Source organism: Idiotropiscis lumnitzeri, unplaced genomic scaffold (assembly GCF_059441095.1).
Source record: "Idiotropiscis lumnitzeri isolate Australia: NSW breed Sydney's pygmy pipehorse unplaced genomic scaffold, RoL_Ilum_1.0 HiC_scaffold_111, whole genome shotgun sequence".
Classification (NCBI taxonomy): domain Eukaryota; kingdom Metazoa; phylum Chordata; class Actinopteri; order Syngnathiformes; family Syngnathidae; genus Idiotropiscis; species Idiotropiscis lumnitzeri.
The window spans coordinates 143797-163328 of record NW_028283649.1 but is presented as its reverse complement, the minus strand read 5'-3'; the positions used below and the strand labels follow the sequence as shown (position 1 = coordinate 163328).

At 47.5% G+C, this 19532-nt stretch overlaps 1 long non-coding RNA gene across 1 annotated transcript; it reads left to right on the top strand.

Moving 5' to 3' along the window:
• Nucleotides 1-1597: 1597 nt before the first annotated feature.
• On the top strand, nucleotides 1598-5189 carry LOC148315530 (uncharacterized). The gene is made up of 2 exons (XR_015840851.1): nucleotides 1598-2197; nucleotides 3838-5189. It is a non-coding gene; the product is annotated as an uncharacterized LOC148315530 (long non-coding RNA).
• The last annotated feature ends 14343 nt before the right edge of the window (nucleotides 5190-19532 follow it).

Here is a 19532-nt window from a genome sequence, read left to right as displayed (position 1 = left end):
TCGCCTATTGGGTCCACCTCCTCCTTGCCATAAGGCAATCCTGACAGAATGACCCGACCCAGAAAAAAGGACCCAGCGAGGGGCTCGCGGCGGCGTCATGGACACCGCCGCACGGACCCCCCCCACCAACCCGCCGATCAGCTCAGCACCACGTCTGCCACGCTACCCGCTTACCCCGCTTACGAGGACGAGCTCGCAAGTGTCGTCTACATGCTGGACTCCCGCCGCACTGAGCTGAGTGCACAAATGGCCCAGATAGCGGAGCGGGTGGCCTCGATAGCGGCGAAGGGCGCCGCCGAGGCACCATCCCGGGAGACTCTCAAGGAGCTGACAGCCCAGATCGCGGCGCTGAAGGTCCAGACGGTGGAGAGCATGAGGCAGTCTCTCTCGCTGCAGGCCCAGCTGGCTGACAGAAAGCAGGCTGAAAGGGGTCACGCCTCCACGTCAGCTGCCGCAACCCATGTCGCCTCCACGCCAGCTGCAGCAGCCCATGCAGTCTCCCCGCCAGCTGCTGAGCCCTGCCACGGCTCCCCGCCAGCTGCTGAGTCCCTTCCCGGCTCCCCGCCAGCCGCAGCGCCCCTTCCCGGCTGCCCGCCAGCGGCTGAGTCCCTCCCCGGCTCCCCGCCAGCCGCAGCGTCCCTTCCCGGCTGCCCGCCAGCTGCTGAGTCCCTTCCCGGCTCCCCGCCAGCCGCAGCGTCCCTTCCCGGCTGCCCCCCAGCCGCAGCGTCCCATCCCGGCTCCTCGCCAGCTGCTGAACCCTGTTCCGGCTCCCCGGCAGCTGCCGAGCCCCTTCCCGGCTCCCCGCCAGCTGCCGAGCCCCTTCCCGGTTCCCCGCCAGCTGCCGAGCCCCGTCCCGGCGCTCTGCCAGCTGCTGAGCCCCGTCTCGGCTCCCCGCTAGCTGCTGAGCCCCATTCCGGCGCCCCGCCAGCTGCCGAGCCCCTTCCCGGCTCCCCGCCAGCTGCCGAGCCCCGTTCCGGCTCCACGCCAGCGGATGAGTCAAGTGCCGGCTCCCCGCCAGCGGATGAGTCCTGTTCCGGCTCCTCCCCAGCTGTTGAGTCCCGTCCGGACTTCCTGCCAGCTGCTGAACCCCGTTCCGGCTCCCCGCCAGTTGATACGCCCCGTCCCGGCTCACCCCAAGCTGGGGGGGCCCGTTCTGGCCTCCTGAGAGCTGCTGACCCCCCCTCCGGCGCCTCGCCACCGCCACAAGTCCCTGTTCTGGCGGAGCACGTCCTGCGTCCGCCACCAGCCCCTGTTCCGGCGGAGCACGCCCTGCGTCCGCCACAAGTCCCTGTTCCGGCGGAGCACGCCCTGCGTCCGCCACCAGTCCCTGTTCCGGCGGAGCACGCCATGCGTCCGCCACAAGTCCCAGTTCTGGCGGAGCACGTTCGGCGTCCGCCACAAGTCCCTGGTCCGGCGGAGCACGCCCTGCGTCCGCCACCAGTCCCTGTTCCGGCGGAGCATGTCCTGCGTCCGCCACAAGTCCCTGTTCCGGCGGAGCACGTCCTGCGTCCGCCACAAGTCCCTATCCCGGCGGAGCACGCCCGGTGTCCGCCATCAGTCCCTGTTCCGGCGGAGCACGTCCTGCGTCCGTGTTAGAATAATATTTGGAGGTTATTATACATTTGCCATGACGCAACTTTATTTCAATACATGGTGCACATATCATGTTGAAAAGAAGGGCGGTGGCACTTCTTCAGAAGTGAGTCTGAAGCAAGCAACATCGTGCTAGGTCCTGATAAGAGATGCTGACGTCAAAGTCAGCTGCGACCCACGACGACACACCAATGATGAACCGGACCAAACCAGCTTTTGAGAAGACGAACTGTACCACCCTTGAGTGTAATCTGATTCCCCGATGTTATAAAAGGGAATGTGTGAAAAGCATCGAGGAACGGGAGGGGAGATAAAGTTGTCAAATAAACTTTGGTTAACCTTTCCGTCTCCAAAAGAGCTGTTTGTCTCTCCTTTTAGCTCACGAACACTATATGTCAAATTGGCGAACCTGACATACAATTGGTCCTTCAGAGCCGTGAACCCAACATACTGGAGGCGTCCAGAGGCGAAGCCGACGACCGGGGACAATCGTGGCCACGACAAGATGAGGATTCTTTCTTTTTTTGGACCTGGTCCTCGACTTTGCTACTGGATGCTGAAAGTTGAAGGGAGGCTGCGGAGAGAGACGTTCAGCTCATCTTGGGTGAGTGTGTGAAGTCCGAATGTGATGAATGAGTGTGATAAATGTGGGCATTTGAAGGGGTACGTAGTTAAATTCTGCGTTAACAGGAGGGCGGACTCCTCTGCAAGTAAGTAGTTAAATTCCGTGGGGATATTGTGGGGACTAGACAGAGTAAGTCTTTAAAACTGTGTAAAACCGTAAGAATACTAGTCAATGTTACGTGAAGAGACAGAGATAGTCTATAACACTGATAGGGGATAACAGGGGTATATCCTCCACGCGCGTTTGAAAGGGGAAAAAAAGAGAAATAAGGGGAAAAAAAGACGAGGGAAAAAATAAATAAATAAAAAGGGAAAAATAGTGTGAATGAATAAGTGTGTATGGAGGCTTGCAACCTCATTTTGGAACAGGAAATTTAACCGACAACTGTCTGGGAAGCAGAAGCTTGGGAATTACCTAAAACAAAGTAATTGTCAGCCTGTTCAGGGATTGGAGAACAGTTTAGGAAAACATGGGGAAATCAAACAGTAAAAAAGCTAGCAAAAAGGATCCGAAACAACAATTGACGTGTAAGGACTAGAAATTTATAGAAAGCCAATGTCCGGAAAAAGTAAAACATTTAAACTCATGGATAACAAAATATGAATTCACTGGTCAGCTTAGTACACAAAAATACTTACAAAATAAAACGAAGAGAAGAGAGAGAAAAAAAAAAAAAAAAAAAAGAGGTGGAGAAGCAGCTACCAAGCCATTCATAGGTGTGGCTGTGTGTGCGCTGATAGATAACGTTCTGCGAGGCAACATCATTGCAGACATACAACAACAAAGTCTTATGCAAGAGAAAATCTATGGCTAGAAAAAGGAGCTACTTTGACTAATGGCATATATGTCAGTTCAGAGGAAAAAAAAAAAAAAAAAAAAAAAAAAAAAAAAAAAAAAACAATTCTTCCAAAAAATATTTTTCGCAATATTGACACATGTTGACACACATGTCAAACAGGAGGGATGGTATGGTAAGACAAACCAAACCAATTTTATACAACATATGGGTTTTAATTTTTTCTCAAAAGATTTTTTGAAGAGCCTGTATGATCTGTGCTCGACACAATTGTCAGGGAAACATAAGCCCAAAACGAGGACAGTTTCCCCAAGCAACATACACCTTGTGCATTGTAAAAAGTCATCTCAACCCTACCCTATTAGGGGTCTCTCGGTTGACATTAGTTTCGCGTGGATAAAAAATTGAGATTTTGTGTTGTGTAGTTTTGGTTGCACTTAAAGCTGTGTTTCATGCATGTGTCCGAGACCATTACTATGAGTAATTCCAACAGCTCTTCCATCAACATGCCTTTTAGAAGTAATGATGAAATTAACACCTAATGCGGACTGCATTGCTTGGAATGATGTGTACGCTGCGATTAAGGCAACGAAAGATAAGCCTATCTTTTCTACCGATGTGGCAGTGGCTAACTTTACTTGTGTTAATCTCACAGGAACACAAGTGGTGTAAAACAACTGTACTCCAAGCAGGTACACTACTGCCACGCAGCGATGTGTGGTGGTGGTGCGGGGTACTAAACTATTTGATTCATTAAAGGACGCAGTTGGAACTTGTGCATTGGTGTCACTTCTCTTACCAGTGTCTATTTTTCCATCCACAGCAAGGGATATTCAAAGGGCAGTTGAAGCTGACGAATACCCCTATTATTACGCCAGGAAAAGACGAAGTGCTTCCTGGAGGGATGGTGATATGACTTATTTGGATGCAATTGGCCAACCAAGGGGCGTACCAGATGAGTATAAATTGGTAAATCAAATCGCAGCGGGGTTCGAGTCCATTCTTCTTTGGATTACACCGAATAAGAATGTGGATCGAATAAATTACATACACTATAACGTGCAAAGATTGGGGAACTTCATTGAAGAAGGATTTATAGCTATTAAAGAACAATTGGTCCTACGTCGTCCTTCCATCTGGGGTGACGTAAAATTGGTCCAAAAGAACAATTGGCAGCAACATCACTCATGGCATTTCAAAACCGCATCGCGGTGGACATGCTGTTGGCAGAGAAAGGAGGGGTTTGCGCCGTGATTGGTGATCAGTGTTGTACTTTCATTCCTAACAACACTTCTCCGGAAGGGTCCCTCACAAGAGCCATTGCAGGCTTGCGCACCCTGAAGCATAAGCTGAAGGAACACTCAGGTGTGACTACCTCTGCATGGGATGAGTGGTGGAACAAAACGTTTGGTAAATATAAAAATATGGTATTTTCTGTAATGATTTCTATAACAATGTTCACCTCAATCCTTGTACTGTATGGATGTTGTTGTATTCCCTGCATTCGCGTTTTGCTTTTCCGACTTATCTCAACAGCTCTCGCTCCAACAAATTCCAAACGACAGGAAATATATCCTTTGATTAATTACAGAAGTGCTGGTGATGGAGGAGACAGTGATGACCAAGTTGATGACGACGACTGAATTTACCTGGGAGATCCTATTCGTTAATCCAAAACGCTCAAATACATTAAAGTTAAACAAAGAAAAATAGAGGGGTTTACATTTGCTATCAAGCTAATGATTTGATGGAATTAAATCTTTGGAAATTCCATTGATGATAATATTTGGGGCAAATGTAGAATAAACAGGGGGGAATGTTAGAATAATATTTGGAGGTTATTATACATTTGCCATGACGCAACTTTATTTCAATACATGGTGCACATATCATGTTGAAAAGAAGGGCGGTGGCACTTCTTCAGAAGTGAGTCTGAAGCAAGCAACATCGTGCTAGGTCCTGATAAGAGATGCTGACGTCAAAGTCAGCTGCGACCCACGACGACACACCAATGATGAACCGGACCAAACCAGCTTTTGAGAAGACGAACTGTACCACCCTTGAGTGTAATCTGATTCCCCGATGTTATAAAAGGGAATGTGTGAAAAGCATCGAGGAACGGGAGGGGAGATAAAGTTGTCAAATAAACTTTGGTTAACCTTTCCGTCTCCAAAAGAGCTGTTTGTCTCTCCTTTTAGCTCACGAACACTATATGTCAAATTGGCGAACCTGACAGTCCGCCACAAGTCCCTGTTCCGGCGGAGCACGCCCTGCGTCCGCCACCAGTCCCAGTTCTGGCGGAGCACGTTCGGCGTCCGCCACAAGTCCCTGGTCCGGCGGAGCACGCCCTGCGTCCGCCACCAGTCCCTGTTCCTGCGGAGCACGCCATGCGTCCGCCACAAGTCCCTGTTCTGGCGGAGCACGTTCTGTGTCCGCCACAAGTCCCTGTTCTGGCGGAGCACGTCCTGCGTCCGCCACCAGTCCCTGTTCCGGCGGAGCACTCCATGCGTCCGCCCCAAGTCCCTGTTCCGGCGGAGCACTCCATGCGTCCGCCCCAAGTCCCTGTTCCGGCGGAGCACGCCATGCCTCCGCCACAAGTCCCTGCTCTGGCGGAGCACGTCCTGCGTCCGCCACAAGTCCCTGTTCCGGCGGAGCACGCCATGCGTCCGCCACAAATCCCTGCTTCGGCGGTGCCAGACGGCCCGCCGCCAACCCAATTCCCTGTCCCGGCGGCGCCCGAGGACACGCCATTGCTTCCCGTCACTCCCTCGGCGGTGCTCGACGATCCGCCGTCGCCCCAAGCTCCTTTTTCGGCGGAACTCGACGATTCGCCGGCGCTCCAGTTTCCTGCCTGGGCGGTGGACGACGACCCGCCGTCGCTTCTCGTCTCTGTCACAGCGGCTCCCGACGAAGCGCCGCCGCTCCACGTTCCTGTCTCAGCGGGGTTGGAGGACCAGCCGCCGTGCCACGTTCCGGTCTCGGCGGGGTTCGAGGACCAGCCGCCGCTCCACGTTCCTGTCTCGGCGGGGTTCGAGGACCAGCCGCCGCTCCACGTTCCTGTCTCGGCGGGGTTGGAGGACCAGCCGCCGTGCCACGTTCCTGTCTCAGCGGGGTTGGAGGACCAGCCGCCGCCTGCCGCCCTTGCCTCGGCGGCATCCGACGAACCGCCACCACTCCACGTTCCTGTCCCGGCGGGGCTTGACAACCAGCCGCCGCTCCACTTTCCTGTCTCTGCAGGGTTCGAGGACCAGCCGCCATGCCACGTTCCTGTCTCGGCGGGGTTCGACGACCAGCCGCCGCTCCACGTTCCGGTCTCGGCGGGGTTCGAGGACCAGCCGCCGCTCCACGTTCCTGTCTCGGCGGGGTTCGAGGACCAGCCGCCGCTCCACGTTCCTGTCTCGGCGGGGTTCGAGGACCAGCCGCCGCTCCACGTTCCTGTCTCGGCGTGGTTCGACGACCAGCCGCCGCTCCGCGTTCCTGTCCCGGCGGGGTTCGACGACCAGCCGCCGCCGCCGCTCCACGTTCCTGTCTCGGCGGGGTTCGACGACCAGCCGCCGCCGCCGCTCCACGTTCCTGTCTCGGCGGGGTTCGACGACAAGCCGCCGCTCCATGTTCCGGTCTCGGCGGGGTTCGACGACCAGCCGCCGCACCAAGTGCCTGCCTCGACGGCGGTCGACGACCAGCCGCCGCACCAAGTGCCTGCCTCGACGGCGGTCGACGTCCCACCGCCACGTCTCGTCCCGGCTCCGGCGGGGTCCGGCGTTCCACCATGCCTCGTCTCCGTCTCGGCGGCGTCCGACGTCCCGCCATCACTCCAAGTTCCTGCCTCGGCTGCGCCCGCCTCAACGCCGGTCCAAGCTCCGTCCTCTGCAGCACCCAGCGTCCCGCCGCCGCCCCTCGTCTCAGCCCCATCAGCGGACTCAAGGTGGAGTTCGGGTCGTCCCGGACGTCCGCCTGAATGGCCCCATCGGGACGTATTGGTCTGGCCACCCGCACGGCCCCCTGAAGGGCCACGAAAGGACTCGCTGGTCTGGCCCCCCGGGCATCCGCCAGACCGGCCTCGATCACGGGTCGTTGACCCACCTCCCGACCCCTTCCGCCCACCCTTGTTTTTGGGACATGGTTTTTTCGTTTTTGTTATTCTTGGGGACGGCTGGAATCCGTCCCTTGAGGGGGGGTACTGTCATGATACGCGTCGGGCATGACAGCCTTTTGTTATTGTTTTCGTCACCTCCCTGCCATGTGTCTTTTGTTATTGTTTTCGTCACCTCCCTGCCATGTGCTTTGTGTTATTGTTTTCGTTCTCACCAGCCACGCACCTGTTCCCAGTTCACGATCACACACCTGCTCCCCATCTGCTCCCCTGATTACCGGACTATTTATACCTCCCATGCCCTCAACCCAGTGTCGGGTCATTATCCCGTTTGGCTCCCTGTTGCTGCGTCACGGACTGTCACGACCGCTCCTAGATCTCGTTCCTGCTCTGGTTCTCGTTTCCGTCCTCGTTCCGGCCCTTTATCCTTGTCCCAGTTAGTCGCGTCCTGTTTGCCCTTGTTGTTTGTATCCTGCCTCGCTGTTTGTCCTCGTTTGATCCCTTCAATAAATTCCCCTTAACATCATCCATTTCCCTGCCTCCTCGCCTATTGGGTCCACCTCCTCCTTGCCATAAGGCAATCCTGACACCTTCACCTGTAAATAAAACGTCCCGACCTGAAGACATCTTAATGTTATTATTTTGTTATACACACAGTGCCGCCAAGTGGAATCAAAAATTTGTTTTTATTTTAATTTTCACGTACTGCACGGTGCCCTTTTGACGAATCCGACTGAAAATTAGTCAGAATAGACTCAAGACAATGATCTTACTCTCTGCCGAATTTTGTGACGTTTTGGCAAAAGGCGTGGCTATTAAGGTGCTGAAAAGTCCGATTGTACTCTGTGGCAACAAAAGCTCCGGCAACATGACTCAGATGATCCTATCTTCTCGAAGTTGTACACATTTGAGGATACTTCAGCCCTGAAGACATCTACCAACTTATTTTACATCGTAGTAGTAGCGCCACCAACTGGTAAAAGCTAATACAAGTTATTTTCTTGGATGTTTTTCTCCGTGCAACTCAACAAGGTCGCCCTCATATATGCTCGGATGACTGTTTCGGCCATGAGGATGTCACAATACGAAATTCGTGATTTTTCGTGAAAAGTTGTGGGAGTGGCATTGCACTGTTCGGCAATAAAACAAAGCTGATTATGAGGTTCTAAATATGAACGACAACTCGTAAAACTTTACACACACATCAGGCCGAGCAAATTTATCAATATTTTATACGTTAGTTGTGCAGCTTTTTTTAAATGGCTCGCCATGGCCCTCGAGAAATGTTAAAAAAAAAGCAGCTCTGGTTGAGTGTTTCACCTCGCTTTTTGTAAATTTTATGGAGTACAGTGAACCCTCGGTTATCGCGGTTAATGGGGACCGAGACCACCCGCGAAAACTGAAAATCCGCGAAGTAGCGGCGCACCTTCAAAAATGCTTAAAAAAAAATACAATATATATAATAAATATATATATATATATATATATATATATATATATATATATATATATATATATATATATACGGGGGGAGAGAGAGAGAGAGAGTGAAATTCATGTTATAACAAAAAAACCAAATTATTATTAAAACGTATTATTTTTTTATTCCCCAGCCATTCTTTTTGTATTTATTTAATTACTCCGACTTTTACCTGCTGGTACGCCGTCCGGTGTGCCCTGTGAAATGAAAGGTGGCATTCTTTATTTATTTATTCATTTATTCATTCATAACTGACAGCCTCGCGCTCCGCTCGTGCCCGGGCAGAAGAGGTGCTCCAATTCGGCTTAACTGTGACACACGCCCGCCCTCCTCCCCCGGAGCTTCCATTCGGTTAAACTTAGGGGCCGCTTGGCACCGCCGTGCCCGGGGAAGGTGCTCCTCTTCGGCTTACTGTGACGCGAGCATGCCCTCCTCCTCCGGAGCTTCCATTCGGTTAAACTTAGGGGCCGCTTGGAACCGCCCGTGCCCGGGGAAGGGGCTTCTCTTCGGCTTACTGTGACGCGAGCATGCCCTCCTCCTCCGGAGCTTCCATTCGGTTAAACTTAGGGGCCGCTTGGAACCGCCCGTGCCCGGGGAAGGTGCTCCTCTTCGGCTTACTGTGACGCGAACATGCCCTCCTCCTCCGGAGCTTCCATTCGGTTAAACTTAGGGGCCGCTTGGCACCGCCCGTGCCCGGGGAAGGTGCTCCTCTACGGCTTAACTGCCACGCACGCCGGCCGGAGCTCTGGTACGGTCCGAACCGCGCGAAACGTCGCCACCGATCGTGTCCGGGGGAACGTGCTCTTCTTCGTCCACTCTCCTCTTCGCCCACGCTCTTCTTCGGCGCACGCCGGCCGTCTAACCGCTCCAGCGCCCCGTCGTGCCGCTTGGCGAAACTACAATGCCCCCGAATATTTTTTAGACCCGCGAAGCACTGAACCCGCGAAAGGTGAACCGCGAAGTAGCGAGGGTTCACTGTATGTATAAGACCAAGACCTACAAAAAAGTCTCTTGGAGCAATGAGCTAGGTTTTACAGGAAGTCGGCCATTTTGAATTTACTTAAAAGGGGGCGGGTCACCACAATGGACTTTGTGTAGAAATTATTATTGGGGCCCGAGCAGCGACCACGGCGAGGTCCCTATTGCTTTTGTCGAAAATATTATTACTTTTATTATTATTATTATTATTATTATTATTATTAGGGCCTGAGCAGCGACCGCTGCGAATTCCCTATTGTTTTTGTAGAAATTAGTATTATTATTATTTTTCCGATTGTTCGATCGCATTTTTGACCCCCGAAACATGCACAAAAACTCACCAAACTTGGCAGTCTCATCGGGCATGGCGAAAAATTTTATATTTTTTAACGTCTAATATGAACAGGAAGTGAGTTATGAATTTTTGAAAGTCCGACTTTTGCCCTTTTTTGCATGTTTACAGGGGTCATTCTTTTGCACCCTGATCCTAAAGGCTTCATCTGATTGCCTTAAAGTTCTGTCTGGAGCATCTTAAGACCTGGGACAAACACTGGGGCTAAAATTTTTTGTTTCCGAAATACTATATGACGGGGGCGGGGCTTCAAAGTTTTCACTTAAGATTTCCTTCGCCGCAATGGACAAAATGCTTAATAACTCTCCTGCACATGCTGCTAAAAATCCAAAACTTCACATGTACATAAAGAGTCGGTACCTGAAGACATCTATATGTTTATATTCAGTTATACACCTTGCGCCAATCAATATCAATTTTTACATTTTGACGTACTGCTCGGTGCCCTTTTAACGAATCCGATTGAAAATTGGCTAGAAAAGACTCAAGACATTGATCTTACTCTATCCCTATTTTTACGACTTTCCTTCAAAGGGCGTGGCTATTACGGTGCCGCAGAGTCTGATTATTCTCCGTGGCAACAAAAGTTCCTGCAAAATGATTCAGATGATCCATCTTCTGGAAATCTTTCACATTTGAGGATATTCAGGCCCTGAAGACGGCTGCCAACTTATTTTTGATCGCAGTGGTAGTGCTACCAACTGGTTAAAACAAATACAAATTATTTTCGTTGATGTTTTTCTCCGGGCAGGTGAACAAAATCTACCTTATATTTGCTCGGATGAGTGTTTAGGCCTTGAGCATGTCACAATACGAAAGTCTTTCGCCTTCTTCAGAGTGTCACATGATGCTGTCTTGTGACCCGTCTTTATCAGCTGATGTTCCATGAGGGCGTGACTTACCTGTCACAAGAATGAAGGCAAGTCACGCCCCCCGCTGTCCGTTCACTCCGCCAAGATGCTGGTCCAGGTGGTAGAGAGGATGAAGGCTCCCTTGTCTCTGTTCATGGTTTTTATGCCTCGCTTGCAGATCTCAATGGCCTCTCTGATCCAGCGCTGTTGTTTGTTCTCTTCTGTGCGGATGACCCTGCCCTTCTCCCGGTCCATGATGTGGTTTTCCCTTTTGCAGTGGTCAGTGATTGCTGATTTGTAATGTTCATGTTGTGCTTGTTCTTTTACTGCTCTGATTTTTTCATTGTTTTGACAGGTAAGTCACACCCTCATGGAACATCAGCTCAAGACACCATCATGCGACACTCTGAAGAAGGCGAAAGACTCGCCGAAACATGTCAGGTAAAAAATTAACCTAAAACATAATTGTCTGCTTTTAATGAATCAGTCAAATATCAATAATAAGAAGACAAAATGAACCTAATACAAATAAATGAATGCTTAATAACTCCCCTGCACATGCTCCTAAAAATCCAAACCTTCACCTGTAAATAAAACGTCCCGACCTGAAGACATCTTAATGTTATTATTTTGTTATACACACAGTGCCGCCAAGTGGAATCAAAAATTTGTTTTTATTTTAATTTTCACGTACTGCACGGTGCCCTTTTGACGAATCCGACTGAAAATGAGTCAGAAAAGATTCAAGACAATGATCTTACTCTCTGCCGAATTTTGTGACGTTTTGGCAAAAGGCGTGGCTATTAAGGTGCTGAAAAGTCCGATTGTACTCTGTGGCAACAAAAGCTCCGGCAACATGACTCAGATGATCCTATCTTCTCGAAGTTGTACACATTTGAGGATACTTCAGCCCTGAAGACATCTACCAACTTATTTTACATCGTAGTAGTAGCGCCACCAACTGGTAAAAGCTAATACAAGTTATTTTCTTGGATGTTTTTCTCCGTGCAACTCAACAAGGTCGCCCTCATATATGCTCGGATGACTGTTTCGGCCATGAGGATGTCACAATACGAAATTCGTCCTTTTTCATGAAAAGTTGTGGGAGTGGCATTGCACTGTTCGGCAACAAAACAAAGCTGATTATGAGGTTCTAAATATGAACGACAACTTGTAAAACTTTACACACACATCAGGCCGAGCAAATTTATCAATATTTTATACGTTAGTTGTGCAGCTTTTTTGAAATGGCTCGCCATGGCCCTCGAGAAATGTTAAAAAAAGCAGCTCTGGTTGAGTGTTTCACCTCGCTTTTTGTAAATTTTATGGAGTACAGTGAACCCTCGGTTATCGCGGTTAATGGGGACCGAGACCACCCGCGAAAACTGAAAATCCGCGAAGTAGCGGCGCACCTTCAAAAATGCTTAAAAAAAATAAACAGGTCACTGCTCGGGCCCTAATAATAATAATAATAATAATTTCCACAAAAACAATGGGGACCTCGTAGCGGTCGCTGCTCGGGCCCTAATAATAATTTCTACAAAAACAATAGGGACCTCGCCGCGGTCGCTGCTCGGGCCCCAATAATAATTTCTACACAAAGTCCATTGTGGTGACCCGCCCCCTTTTAAGTAAATTCAAAATGGCCGACTTCCTGTAAAACCTAGCTCATTGCTCCAAGAGTCTTTTTTGTAGGTCTTGGTCTTATACATACAGTGAACCCTCGCTACTTGGCGGTTCACCTTTCGCGGGTTCAGTGCTTCGCGGGTCTAAAAAATATTCGGGGGCATTGTAGTTTCGCCGAGCGGCACGACGGGGCGCTGGAGCGGTTAGACGGCCGGCGTGCACCAAAGAAGAGCGTGGGCGAAGAGGAGAGTGGACGAAGAAGAGCACGTTCCCCCGGACACGATCGGTGGCGACGTTTCGCGCGGTTCGGACAGTACCAGAGCTCCGGCCGGCGTGCGTGGCAGTTAAGCCGTAGAGGAGCACCTTCCCCGGGCACGGGCGGTGCCAAGCGGCCCCTAAGTTTAACCGATTGGAAGCTCCGGAGGAGGAGGGCATGCTCGCGTGGCAGTTAAGCCGTAGAGGAGCACCTTCCCCGGGCACGGGCGGTGCCAAGCGGCCCCTAAGTTTAACCGAATGGAAGCTCCGGAGGAGGAGGGCATGCTCGCGTCACAGTAAGCCGAAGAGGAGCACCTTCCCCGGGCACGGGCGGTTCCAAGCGGCCCCTAAGTTTAACCGAATGGAAGCTCCGGAGGAGGAGGGCATGCTCGCGTCACAGTAAGCCGAAGAGGAGCACCTTCCCCGGCCACGGGCGGTTCCAAGCGGCCCCTAAGTTTAACCGAATGGAAGCTCCGGAGGAGGAGGGCATGCTCGCGTCACAGTAAGCCGAAGAGGAGCACCTTCCCCGGGCACGGGCGGTGCCAAGCGGCCCCTAAGTTTAACCGAATGGAAGCTCCGGGGGAGGAGGGTGGGCGTGTGTCACAGTTAAGCCGAATTGGAGCACCTCTTCCGCCCGGGCACGAGCGGAGCGCGAAGCTGTCAGTTATGAATGAATAAATGAATAAATAAATAAATAAATAAAGAATGGCACCTTTCATTTCACAGGGCACACCAGACGGCGTACCAGCAGGTAAAAGTCTGAGTAATTAAATAAATACAAAAAGAATGGCTGGGGAATAAAAAAATAATACGTTTTAATAATAATTTGGTTTTTTTGTTCTAACATGAATTTCACTCTCTCTCTCTCTCCCCGTATATATATATATATATATTTATTATATATATTGTATTTTTTTTTAAGCATTTTTGAAGGTGCGCCGCTACTTCGCGGATTTTCAGTTTTCGCGGGTGGTCTCGGTCCCCATTAACCGCGATAACCGAGGGTTCACTGTACTCCATAAAATTTACAAAAAGCGAGGTGAAACACTCAACCAGGGCTGCTTTTTTTAACATTTCTCGAGGGCCATGGCGAGCCATTTCAAAATAGCTGCACAACTAACGTATAAAATATTGATAAATTTGCTCTGCCTGATGTGTGTGTAAAGTTTCACGAGTTGTCGTTCATATTTAGAACCTCATAATCAGCGTTGTTTTATTGCCCACAACTTTTCACGAAAAAGGATGAATTTCGTATTGTGACATCCTCATGGCCGAAACAGTCATCCGAGCATATATGAGGGCGACCTTGTTGAGTTGCACGGAGAAAAACATCCAAAAAAATAACTTGTATTAGCTTTTACCAGTTGGTGGCGCTACTACTACGATGAAAAATAAGTTGGTGGATGTCTTCAGGGCTGAAGTATCCTCAAATGTGTACAACTTCGAGAAGATAGTATCATCTGAGTAATGTTGCCGGAGCTTTTGTTGCCACAGAGTACAATCGGACTTTTCAGCACCGTAATAGCCACGCCTTTTGCCAAAACGTCACAAAATTCGGCAGAGAGTAAGTGAGTCTTTTCTGACTAATTTTCAGTCGGATTCGTCAAAAGGGCACCGTGCAGTACGTGAAAATTAAAATTAAAAAAAATTTTTGATTCCACTTGGCGGCGCTGTGTGTATAATTTTTTTCAGCATGGGCACAAGAATTCCACCGAACATCGCCAGTTCAATGGGATTTTGGTTAAGTCCGCAAATAATAGTGAACAATATACTTTGGCTGCGCGCTCGAATAATTTTACTCGTATATACTTCAATGAGGGTGTAGTGTGGGTATCGGGATCTTTAACACGCCCTAACACGAAGCTGACTCTCCAACCGCCACAGCCTTTTAATGACGAAATTATAAAATAAACAAAAACACTGTTCAACAACATAAAATAAAATAAAAAATCACATCATACTTACATTTATAAACTTTAATCCTCAAGAACATTATTCTCAGGTTGACCGAAAGACGAGGACACGGGAGCGCCTCGGGCATGTTCTTCTTCCTTGTGTAGGCGAATGACGTTTTAAGGTGCTTGTCCGCCACCTGCTGTGCTGAACTATGTATTAAATAAGAAAAGCAAATTGTTGAATGTTTTTTCCCCAATGAAGACTGAATTGTAAAATACCCGGAAATGGCTTTTCTGTTTTATTGTGCATTTAAAAAAAATTCAGATTGTCCTTTTTTGTTGAGATAATTGTTGAATATTGAAATTGCACATGTAACTGGTAATTTAGTTTTAGATATTATTTGAACCAGTGGAGGGCCATGCATTTCACACCTGGGCCTTCAATGAAGTCCTACTTCGTCCTACTTGAATAAATCCCCCTCATAATACCATAATTTATGACACCACGGGTGGACAAACAATATACAGAAAAGCACTTAGACAGCACTGACCGAGTGTTGGACGATATAGCTTCTCTTGAAAGGTCCGTGTTGAAAATGGCCTCGCAAGTGAATCTTCAATTTCTAAAGATAAAGATGTCTTTTAATTGTCCCATAACGGGGACATTTGCAGTGTTACAGCAGCAAAGATATACATCACACAGTGGCACCGACGTAATGTAGCCGTTAATGTATAACATTGGCAGCAGGCATTCATAAAAAGCATGCAAATATACACAGTATATACGTATATACACAGATCCCCATGTATATACACACTTACAGCCCACAACATATACAAGTGTAAGGAAACACTCCTAATGCCTGTCTATGGTTCAGAGGGGAAATAAATAAAAACGCTGCAATGATAAAAAAAAATACTGAATGATTGAAAATACTGCAATGATAAAAATACTGCAAGAATAAAAGTACTGTACCCAGCCAACATGTCCAACTGGGCCCCAAATGGGGTAAATGCGGGATTCCTGGGTACCAAGTGGGAATGGGCTAGAAGTGGGCAATGGTACAGGGTTCCATGTGGGCGCCATCTGGGATTGGTGGGCATGGGCTTAAACTGGGCAAATGTTGTGGGTGCAATACGGGTTGTGTATGGGCTAAGTGGGCATGGGTTAGAACTGGTAAAGATAAAGATAAAGATGTCCTTTATTAGTCCCACAATGGGGAAATTTGAGGTGTTACAGCAGCAAAGATATAGCTCACACAGAGTCGGCGGCGTAATGTAGCCGTTAATGTATAACATTAGCAGCAGACATTCATAAAAAGCATGCAAATATACACAGTATAAACGTATCTAAGTGTAAGGAAAGACTCCTAATGTCTGTCCATTATACAGAGGGGAAAATGCTGTAATGATAAAAACTACTGAATCTACTACTGAAACCATTTATAGGTCCTATTTGGGTTATGTGTGGGCTAAGTGGGCATGGGTTAGAACTGGTCAACCATGTGAGGGTCTCATATGGGCTGTATATGGGCCAAGTGGGCATGGGTTAGAGCTGGTCAACCATGTCTGGGTCCTATTTGGGTTATGTGTGGGCTAAGTGGGCATGGGTTAGAAGTGGTCACCATTTATCGGTCCTGTTTGGGTTATGTGTGGGATAAGTGGGCATAGGTTAGAGCTGGTCAACCATGTCTGGGTCCTGTTATGGGTTATAGATGAGCTAAGCGGGCATGGGTTTGAAAATTTGTTCTGGAGCCTTTTTGATATTTAATGCATGCTATGCTAATAGTAACCACCCGAAGACTATTCTCAGTAGAACTATTCAATGGATGCCAAAACGATAGAGACATGGCCATGGAGCCTATGCTGCGAGATTGTGAAAGGACTAAAATAAGTGTAGGATTTTTGAGGACCAGAAGTCAGCTTTTATTAGGTTTGACATTGATTTAACTTATGGAACAATGCAAATTATGGTCGGGTTGTTGTTGGACTTTTTCCGCTTTTGACTAATGGACGGGTGTTTTTATTTTCTGGGACTCTTTAGAACAAGCGGCACGGTGGCGGACTGGTTAGCAAGTCCGCATCACAGTACAGAAGTGCAAGGTTCTCCCTGTGCCTGCTAGGGTTTTCGCCGGTTTCCTCCCACTTTCCAAAAACATCCATGATAGGTTGATTGGTCACTGGTCCAAGGTCTGAGTGTGAGAGCGGATGGTTGCTTGTCTCTGTGTGCCCTGCGATTGACTGGCAACCAGTTCAGGGTGTACCCTGTCGACTGCCCGAAGACAGCTGGGATAGGCTCCAGCACTCCCGGGGACCCTTGTGAGGACAAGAAGCAGTACAGAGGATTGATTGATTTATTAAAATTAAATTCATGTATTTATCTATGCTAAATTTAACAAGGCTGGACGTTATATTTTGTGAATTTACATGTACCCCCAACTGTGACTTAATAACCCTTAAGGGACAAGATAACATTTTATAATATACCAGACAGCTAAGATTGTCATCTGTGAACTATTTGACAAGGCAGGTCCAGCATTGTCAGCCACATCCAACAGTCAACACAGTTACTTTTTTTTAAATAAACAAAATCAACATTATTAATTAATGTTATTTTATTAATTCTGTATGCTGTGAATGATCTTTATTCAAAGTATATTTGAAGTTATTTCTACCTTATTGCTTGATTTTTGTAGATTCAATTCGGAGTTGTCAAAATTACAGATTCTTTTGAAGGCAGCATATTCAAACTGTGAGAAAAGGAGCGAATGCAAGCTACGCGGTCTTTGAGGTGCGGCAGAAGAGCTGAAAGCACGGTGAGTCCCGAACGATAATTGAATTAATTAATTAATCTTGGGTAAATGTCTGGCTCTCATTTTTTAGACTTACTTTACAATGTGTTTTGTAATTTTTCAAGGTTGCCTGTGTTGGAAAACTGCTTGGTGCGTTAGCTAAAACACAGTATGCTAAAATGATAAGTGACGAGAACACAGAGGGTATATCAACAACGTACGTACTCGAATTATTTTGGGGAAAACTTAAGTACATTATAATCACCCTTTTAATAATACTGATAAGCGTTGTGTGTTTTATTTATTTTTATGAGGACCTTTACAACGAGCTACATATTGTTAGCATTGGGCCTACGACGCTAAACACAGTGTCCCTCGATCTCTCTCCAAAATTCTCCAAAAGACTTAAGCTTTCACTCAAATTAATACAATCTACTCCACTAGCTCATTTAAGGCTTTTTTGTGATGTGTTTGATTTGGGTAAGTAAAGCAAAACATATTAACTGTTGAATGTTGCCTGTTATTTAAATAATAGAAATTCAAGATGAAAGTTGAACAGATATTGAAATGCTAGATTGGCTCATTCAGAATCATGCCACAATGTGCTTTGTATGTTTTGTGTGTGGGTTTATCAAGCTCTAATTCAATGCAGTGTCCAAAACGAGCGCGCATAATTGTTGGATGAATGTTGGTTAATAGAGTCAGATAATAGTTCCAACAGTTGAACAGATGTTGAAATGCTAGATTGGCTCATTCAGAATCATGCCACAATGTGCTTTGTATGTTTTGTGTTTAGGCTTATCAAGCTCTAATTCAATGCAGTGTTGAGCTGCATTTGAGAGGAACTACGTAAGTAACTAATGTGGAAAAATTGTGACTTCTTTGTGTACTTTTATTTTGAATATTCAAATTTTGTGGGTAAAGGTTAGAGAAAATAAGTTAAAAATGAGAGCTGTACAGGTATTTAAGTTTTTGGTTTGTAAAATACCCGAATGTGGGTTTCAGCCGGTGAGGCAATGATTGGACAGAGCAAAAGCTATGCTCCAAAATAGAAGTGATTACACCTTCACTAGACTAACCTGCAGCTAATTACATAATTATAAAATTAACACTTTAACCTGGCTTCCCCATCACAGATGTATTCTTTTAAATGCAAAGCTTTTTGTTCTAGCTTTTGTTGTTAAATGACATTCATGCCCAAGTGTCTATGCATCCATTGCAGGGATGTTTTCTCAAGTGACGAGTCTGAAGCCTGTGATGACGAAGTACCATCTACACCTCCCCATGGATTGTCACAGAGAAAAAGCTTCCTAACCAAGAGAGGCGCTGCAGAAGGTCCTTGAGTACGTCCAACGTGTTGAGTCTGTGAGTCTACTGCAGGATCTAATGCAGGTATGAAAATGATGAAATTTTAATGTATTATCTTCAAAATTAAAATAATTATTTAATTTCTTGAAATATAAAATTAGGTACCCTAAACCCAAGTAGGAACCCCAGTCCCAGTACATTCCTGATTCTGGAGCTACAGAGATCAAACCATCCTACTGTATCACTAAATAGCCCCACCTCTAAAACCCTGATTCGGAAGGCCGAGTTGAAAGACTTCAGAGTTCAAGATGGTCAACTGCAACTATGATAAGCCGAATGTGTTCACCCCAAGTCGGAAACTGAGAAAAAGACTCAATTTTCACATGATTTCAGTCCCTTCTATATTTAAAAGAATGTATTGGGGCTCTAAAAATGTGAAATATTTTTACAAGTATTTCTTTTACTACTCATAGGCAGTTTCATAATAATAGTACAATTTGGCATCGTGTATTGTTTTTTGGTTCCATTCAAAATGCACAAGACGTATAGACATATTTTGTTTGTGGATCGCTGCAGCATCACACGAGCGCACAGAGACAAACGTGGCAGCAACTTAAAACAATTAAAATATCGAATCGAAATCGGGAACTGAAAATCAAAAATCGAATCGGGGCTAGAGTGAATCGTTACCTCCCTAATCATAATCATTTTGGTAGAATGTTGGGCTCTTGCCCTTTGAGTGTATATGGCGTTACCGAAGCTGTTCACTTAATCGACAATTCCTTTCCTGTGACGTTTATCATACCCAGTTTAACTGCCAAAATATTTTTAAGTGTGTGATGATTATCTGGATCGAGTGACACCCATGTTATAATGGTTGCAGGTATT